The sequence below is a fragment of the Anser cygnoides genome, chromosome 16, assembly GCF_040182565.1.
Source record: "Anser cygnoides isolate HZ-2024a breed goose chromosome 16, Taihu_goose_T2T_genome, whole genome shotgun sequence".
NCBI lineage: Eukaryota > Metazoa > Chordata > Aves > Anseriformes > Anatidae > Anser > Anser cygnoides.
The window spans coordinates 1,729,044-1,736,898 of record NC_089888.1 but is presented as its reverse complement, the minus strand read 5'-3'; the positions used below and the strand labels follow the sequence as shown (position 1 = coordinate 1,736,898).

The 7,855-nt window shown below is 61.2% G+C and overlaps 1 protein-coding gene and 1 long non-coding RNA gene across 6 annotated transcripts in view; one reads left to right on the top strand and one right to left on the bottom strand.

Annotated features, from left to right (window-relative positions):
* Window positions 1-947: 947 nt before the first annotated feature.
* Window positions 948-3,513, bottom strand: LOC106040756 (uncharacterized). Its single transcript, XR_001210062.3, has 2 exons — window positions 1,860-3,513; window positions 948-1,765 (listed from the first exon to the last, which is right to left on the bottom strand). It is a non-coding gene; the product is annotated as an uncharacterized lncRNA (long non-coding RNA).
* Window positions 3,514-3,638: 125 nt separating this feature from the next.
* ZBTB46 (zinc finger and BTB domain containing 46) overlaps window positions 3,639-7,855 on the top strand; it is a 56,884-nt gene continuing 52,667 nt past the window's right edge. For 4 of the 5 annotated variants that reach the window (XR_010825371.1, XM_066978420.1, XM_066978421.1 and 1 more), the window contains exons 1-2: window positions 3,639-3,655; window positions 5,023-5,082. The gene's annotated coding sequence lies outside the window, so the exon portion shown is untranslated. Of the gene's footprint in view, window positions 3,656-5,016; window positions 5,083-7,855 lie in introns of those variants that run through there. The other variant, XM_066978423.1, reaches the window with a different exon arrangement.

Sequence of the window (7,855 nt, the reverse complement as noted above, 5' to 3'; positions counted from 1 at the left end):
CTCCCCGGTGCCGCCGCCCGCGCGGGATCCCCGCACCCTTCGGGGCAGGGCACAAGCCCCCAGCAGCGCGGCGCGCTCGGCCGTGCAAACGGGAATGGATTCGTCCGGCCAGCAGTCAAAGAGCGGCGCGAGATAATGAGAAAGCGCAGGCGGGGGTGGTGGTGGTGGGGAGCTGGGTGGGAAGGGGGACTTTTATTCTCCAGGGTTTGTTGGTTGTTGGTTTTTTTTTTTGCAGTCTCCATTCACCATATTTAGTAGGCTTGTGACTTGCCCTCGCTAGCTCATGGAGAATTCCCCCAAGTGTTTACTCCCACAACCTAGCAAATGCCTCAATACACATCATGGAAAAAATACAATCGACATGCTCACTCCCACTAGAGCAGGAATTCCAACTCGCCAAGCACCGGCTGGGAGTATGAGCATGCGAGAGAGAGAGACAAACACAGCTTCATTAGCTCGCCTCAGATGTGGTTCACTCCTAAAATGACCTGGTCAGGGTTGCACACCACCTCCCTCCCTTCCTTCGTGGTAAAAAAAAACCCGCTGACCTTTGGTCCTGAGCAATAGGGACAGGAATGTGGGTCCTTTAACCCTTTCTTTCAGCCGCCGGGAGCTGCCCCGGGCTTGGCTGATGGTCCTCGGGCGTTCAGGGCTCGGGGGCTGAAGCGCGGGGCAGGAGCAGAGCCCTGCGAAATCGCTTCCTTCCTGCACGGGTTAGAAAAGAGCAGGCTTTGGAGATGGAGATTCACATCTCCAGCACGCAGGGCAGCCACGTGGAAACAAAAAGGGGATCTTTGCAAGCAAAGCTTGCAGACCACTGATCTCTCAGGATTTTTTTGCACCTCTGTTTCCTCTAGAAAATTTGGTAGGGAGACCAAAGAAAAAACAAAACAAAAACAAATTAGGCAAGTTGGCTTTTTCAGCACGCTTCCAAACCAACCACATGAAAAAGACACAAGTAATCATCTTTATTTATTAAATGCAAAATCTCCTACAACCGAGACCAGGGTAAGACAGAGCAGTGCCGAACAGAGGACCTGCAATCAGAGCCCTGCGGCGCAGCGCGCGGCGTGTGAGCGGGATGCAGCTCTCCCCCAGCACCGCTCCCGACCCCAGGGAGCGCGCCTGGGCTGTCTGTGACCACTGCTGCGTTCCTTGGGGTTTTCTCCTGAAAGATCCCAGCCACGGGCACACAGCAGCCGGCAGAATCCACCAACACGCGTGCGTGCCCCTGCGCGCTTACTTTGCGCGGCCGATTCCCGTGATCAGCCACCAAGCATTCGCATGCGGCTTCGCCTTGGCTGTAGCTTGCAGCATTCACATGCTCCTTGTAAAGCAACGGAAATGTGCTGGGGCCATTCCAGGATCTCTTGTGCTACGGGAACATGATTTCTACCTGCTGCCCCTGGGGCTAGAAGCTGGGGCAGCACAAGGAAAGTCCTTGAGGAGATTGGTGACATGGTGGCTTGGGAAGGGTGGCACATAAAGGGCCTCGATTCAGCCCGGACACGCGGAGTCTGCAGTCTCTGACACTCCTCCGAAGGGCTGCATCGCTGTGCTCCTCGCCTCTCCTCTCACATCTTGTTTATGGCGATTTGCACACCAAAACCACATGAACCACGCTGATTTTTCCTCCAGCCTCTCTTTTTTCCTTTTCTCTTCTTTTTTTTTTTTTTTTTTTTCCTCCCCCATGTGCATTCTTTCCTTCTTAATGAGGAGAAACCACCTCTCTTCTAAGGACAGGCTGAGTAATTGCGGTATTTACCTAAAACACAATACACACTTCTCATTAAGGAGGGGAGGGAGCTACACGCGGCGGCAAAAGAATATGAAACCTTCACGGCAAAAGAATACGAAACCTTCCCAAGCTGTTTGAAGCCCGTGGGGAGAGCGGCCCCAGGGGAGAGTGGCTCCGGGCACAACACCACCCTGCCCTCCGGGAGGGTTCCCAGCGCCATGTCCCAGCTGCTGCTGGATAACACAGTGAGATCCATCGGCACTTTCTGCCAGCAAAGATCCGAGGAAGAAACACGGGGCAGGAAGAGAACCGAGGGGACACGGGCAGAGCCCCGTCGGTTCTGGGGCAGCGGGGTGGGCTCGGGCTCACACTGCGGGGCAGGGGCTGGAAGGGAGCTTATAGCAGCAACCACGTGTGACAGATTTTATGCGTAAAAGATAAATTTGCCTAAAGGTGTAGCTCTGATTTCCATCAGTCCCTGTATCGGTACTTCACGTTTCGGTGCGGAGCCTTGAAGAGGCATACGAGGATCCGACACCTGCAGGGCGCAGAGGGCCCGTTTTGCGTGGAAACCGGCGCGAGCATTTCAAGTGAAACAGGGATTTTGGTCGTTCGGCTTGGTGCTTTTCAGCCGCTGGTTACAGGACTGGAAAATGCGTGTGGGGTGACGTGAACGCTCGAGGCTTGGGCGCGCAGAGAGGGCGGGTGGCCGCGGGGAACTCCAGGGGCGAGCCTGCGAAGCTGCGCGGTGCAACGGCTGCGGGGCGCCCGCTGCGCTGCGCCGGGACTCTTTCGAGGAAGGCGCTGGTCGGGCTCCGCGGCAATATGAACCAAAAAGGTAATTAAAAACTTGCTGGAGTTACGAGGCGTTTCGTTTTCATCGATCGGGCCCGTTCGCGTTCTCTTCTAGATTCAAGGTATTTAGGGTACGTGGGAGGAAACGGCGAGGAAAGCACGTGACGGAACGTCTGTTTATTTAAGTCGCAGATAAAAAAAAGTGGAAAACACGCTCCGTGCGAGGGGGCATCCTCGAGATAAGAAGCACCTCGTGGAGGCGGATCGAAATAGAAGAGCACTTCCCACGGCGGCACCGGGGCTCGCTCGGGATGAGGGGAGGGAAACCATGAGGGGAACCGCGAGCCCCGGGGCAGTTTTTTGAGCCGGGGCTGATTTCACACGCTCGGCCAGCCCTCGGGCGTTTATTTCCACGCTTTTGGGGCACGCTCGTGACCGGCAACCGTTGGTAAAGCAGCCTGGAGGCCCAGCAGCTTCCTGACCGCCTCCTGCTTCGGCAGGACCACAGGGGCGACGGGCGCAGGCCCCTCGCTTGCCCACAGCCACGGCGGGGCCCGGGGCGACCGGGGCCGGAGGCGGACCGGGGGGGGGGGGACCCTTGGAGGACCCGGCCCCCCCGCTCCCCTCAGGCCCCGGCCCCGCGCCGTCCCGTCGTGCCCCGCGCGGCGCAGCCCCGGGCGCGCGCCCCCCCCCCCCCCGTCTCCTCTGCTCTCTCCCTCACTTCCGGTGTCCGGCAGTGCCACAGCCGGCGGCGGCGCCCCCGCTCCCCCGGCGCAAGGGTGGGAGGGGGGAGGAGGAGAGGGGGGCGGAGCCAAGGGCGGGGCTTCTCGGCGTCCCGCGCCCCGCGCCAGCCAATCAGCGCCCGCCCTCGGGGCACGAGGGGGCGGGGAAGGCGGCGGCACGCGCCGGGCGGCCCCGCCCCCTTGCCCGCCGCGGGCCCGCGCCCCGCGCGCCCGAGGGAGCGGCGGGAGCGCGCCCGGGTGCCCCCCCCCTCCCCCTTTCTTCCCCCCCCCCCCTCCCTCCCTCCCCATCCGCCGCTCCCCCCCCCCCCCCCCCTCCCGCCCCCTCCCGCCCCCGGTGACCGACGGCGCCCGCGCGCTCCGGCCGCTCCGCGGGGCCCAGGTAAGCGGGGCCGCCCCGGGGGCCGCGCCCCCCCCCCTCCCCGTTACCACCTCCTCCCCCCGTTACCCCCCCCCCTCCCCCGTTAACCCCCCCCCCCCCCTCCCCTCGCCGTGCCCGCACCCCGCCCACGTCGCCGCCCCGTTGGTTACCGCGGCCGTGATCGCCGGCGGCGGCGGGGGTATTGTCACCGGGCGGGCGGCGCTCCGCCCGAGGGGGGGGCACGGGGCGTGTGTAGCCCCCCCCCCCCCCGACCCCCCTCCTCCCCGGTGTGCGTGACCCCTCCGGTGTGTACGATCCCCCCCCCCGGTGTGTGTCCCGGTACCCCCCCGGTGTACCCCCCCCCCCCCCCGGTCCATCCCCCCCCGGTGTCGTCCCGTGTCCCCCCCCCCCCCCCCGTGTGTGTGTGTTTGTGTCCCCGTGTGCCCCCCCCCCGGTGTCCCTTTCCCGGTGCCTGTCCCCTCCTCCGGTGTCCCCCCCCCCCCCCCCCGGTGAACCCCCCCGGTGTGTTGCCCCCCCCCCCATCCCCGGTGTGTGTCCCCTTGTCCCTCCCCGCCCCCCCCCCCCCCCGCACTGTTTGTGCCCCCCCCCCGGTGTGTGTCCCCCCCCCCCGTGCGTCTGTGTCACCCCGTTTGTGCCCCCCCCCCCCCCCCCCGGTGCCTGCCCCAGGGCTCGTGGGGGGGGGTTGGAAGAAGAAGAAGAAGAAGAAGCGGAGGAGGAGGAGGAGGAGGAGGAGGGGGGGGGCGGCCCCCCCCCCGGCAGGGTTTAACCCCCCCCGGTCCCTCCCCTCCGCCCGCCCCCCCCCCCCCAGGCCCCGTATCCCCCCCCCCCCCCCCCGGCCCCTCCGAAAGGGGAATTTTCCAGCCGGTAATTTCTGCTGCGTCAACACCCGGGCGGCCGCCGGAGCTCCGCGACCGCCCCGAGCCCCCCCCCCCCCCCCCAGCTGCGAGACCCCGGGGGGGGGGGGCTCCGGAGCCGCCTCTTCCCCGGCCCCCACCCCGCAACTCGCGGCGGGACCTCGCGGGGAGCCCGGCCCCGGGGCTGCGGGAGGGGGGCGGGGGGGGGGGGGAGCCCGGCCGGGCCATGGCACTGGTGAGGCGCGCCGCGATCCGCTGCCTTCCCTTCCCTTCTTTCCCCTCTTTATTTTTATTTATTTAATTTTTTTTTTTTTAATTTTTTTTTATTTTTTATTTTTTTTTTCCCCTTTCGAGCCAGGCCTGTTTTGGGTTATTGTCTCCCCCTAAAGCCAGCCGCAGCCCGCCCGGCCTCGCCTCCATTTTAATTGCGGGCTGAGATGGGGGAAGTGACCCTCTGATTATTTAATTTATTATTAATTTTTTTTTTTTAATTTTTTTTTTTTTTTTAAACAGCGAGGAAAAAAAAAAAAAAACCCTCGGAAAAACCGGCGCAGCTCCTCCGGGCGGATGGAGGTGGGTTCGGGGGGGGGGCCGTGACAAGTGCACGGGTGCCCGGGGGGGACGCTCGGTGCCTTACGGGGCGGGGGGCACCCGCTGAGCCCCGGTGTTGGCGGCGGGGGGCTCGGGGCTGCGGGGTCCCGCCGCCGCGGTGCCCCCACGGGTGACCGTGGCGCCTCCCCGAGCCCCTCCGCCAAGTGCCCGGGAAGTGAGCGCTGGGTGCCGGGCGGCGGACGGGAGCCGCTTTCGGGACGGGGGCGCTGGGAGGGCGCCGAGCACCCCTCGCCGCCCCGCTGTGATTTATTTCTGCACCTGAGCGGGTGAGGATAAACAAAGGGGACCCGGAGCGGTTCTTTAATGAATCCTTCCCCCCCCCCCAACACGCACACGCTCCGCTTTCGCTTTTTGCGATCTCAATGATTCGCTCGGCCCAGCCGTGGTGCGGGGAGCGGGCTCGTTAGGGGCACCGTTGGGAGCTTTGCTAATTGGGCAGCGCGGTCCGCGGCCAGCGGCGGTGCAGGCACCTGTACCCAAGTTCTCGCGTGCGCTTTGGCGCCGGCATCGCTTCCAGCGTTCGGGCGCCGTAACCCAGGGCTGGGTCCCGGCTCTTGAACTCGATAAAGTATTTATCGCGAGCGAGCGCAGCTCCTCTGCGTACCCAGGTTTAACGCCTCGGCAGCGGAGCTGCTCTATTTTCTGGGCGAGGAGAGGATTTTTCCCTTTTCTTTCTTTTTTTTTTTTTAATGTTTTTTTTTTTTTTCCTCGGGGATTGAAAGGAAAAGCTCAGGTTACCCCCAGAAGAGTGAGAAAAAGGTAATTGCGAGGAAGAAGCTTGCTGCGCCTGGGTAGCTCTCCCACTTCTGCCCGTACCTTGCTCACGTTTTTATTTTTTTACAGCACTTTTTAATTGGAAGTAGGATCTGCCTTCGCTGCTCTAAATTCTGCCTGTCTCGCTGCTCGTCAAGTTTTGTATTTTGAAATCCTCGGTGATGGGGGGAAAAAAAAAAATGGGTGGAGTGTATTATTAGTCACAATATTTTCGGCGTGTGGCAAGGAATTGTTGCTTTAAGGTGGTTTTTTTTTTTTGGGGGGGGGGGGGGAAGTGGCAAGAAACGGGCACGGGGCTGGCAGCGAGCTGCGGCAGCGTGGGGGCGCCGAGCGCGGTGCTCCCGTGGGATTTTGTGGGGTTTGGTGCACGGGTGGGATGGGGTGGGATGGGATGGGGTGGGGTGGGGTGGGGTGGGATTGCTGCGACCGAAACAGGAAAAAAAAAAAACCAGCTTAGGGTTTGATACGGCTTGTCCAGGAGGGGGAAACGCGCTTGCAGCTAAACTCGCAGCTGTAATCGAGGCGGTTTTAGGTACCGGAGAAACGGGATCTTGTACCCATTGTAATGATTCCCACGTCGAGCAGTCGTTTGTAGGCTTTAATCGCTGCTGCGTTCGCAAGCGTGCGCGGCCGAGCCTTCGGAAACCTGACCTGGACGCGGGGTTCTGGGAGGCTGAGGAAAATGGGCCACTTTCTCCCCGTGGTCTTTGTTTTCTGGGACAGTTGTACAACAGTGGATACGTTCTTCGCCAGAGGTTTTCTTTTTTTTTTTTCTTTATAACTGGAAGTGCTTAGAGGGAAACCAGTTTAGCAACACCCCCCCCCCCTGCCCCCCCCCCCCGGGTCCTCTGCTGGGAGGAAAAATGAAGGATCTGTTATTTGCTGCTAATACGCCTCCTCCTCCTCCGGTGCCGTGTTGGGTTGCTGCGAGGCTGGGCATATTCTTAACATGAATCTTTTCGCCTTCCCTATCCACTTGCGTGGACTTTTTTTTTTTTTTTTTTAAGATTCGTGTTTTTGAAGTCTCTCAGCGGAGTTTCCTGTCCTCCCAGCAGCGCGGCAGCAGGCTGACACCCAATCCAAACTGTTCCTGCCTGCTTTCAGGGCAGAATTATTTCATAAACAGCTCAGCCTTCCCCGGGACTTTTTCCCCTGGATGTTCCTGCCGGCTCTGCTGGCTGCTCTAGAGCTCTGTCGCGCTCTCTGGGCTCCCCCAAAATCGGTAAAAAAAAAAAAAACATTCCTGTTTTTTTTTTCTTGCTCCTGCAGTTGCCGTGGGTATCCCGTACACGCGTTACAATTCCCAGAGCCGGCAGCTTGTGTCCGTAACTGGCTGGGGGCATTGCACTAGGAAATTCTGGCACTTAGCGCAGAAGGATTAATACCGCGTTTCTATTTTGCTTTCGCCTTGCTACCGCCTGGGATATTTTTAAGCACGTGGCTTACCTGTGTTTTGCGCCTGTGATATTTGAACCTCGCAGTGCTGAGGAGCCGGGGGAGGCGTCCCGGGGGGAGCCGGGGGCGCGCTGGGCGAGGGCGAAGAGGGAGGCGCTCTGCCTGCCCGCAGCACTGCGGCCGGGGGGCTTCCACCAGCTTTTTCCCGGTGTTCGGCCAAGGACAGCGGCGCTGTCAGAGCTCCGTGTTCAAATCTCGCTTTGTCGCCTCAAAACTTGCATTTATTCCTTCCCCTTTGCTTCTCTAGGCGATACGTTTGTGCTGCAGCCCCCTTACCCTAGAAGACCGCTGGGGGCTGTGGGTTTTTCTCGCCTCCCACCAGACCCTTGGTGGATGGGGAATACAAGCACACGTATTTCTCGTTGCAGGGTTTCTTAGGCTCGAGCTGCAAGAGGCCAGCATCTCGCCTTCCCTGACACCTTTCCGTGCCCTGCCTCGGTGCGCTTGGATGCACAGCAGCGCCCGGCTTGCAGGACAGCTGCTCGGGATTCGGTTCCCGTCCTGC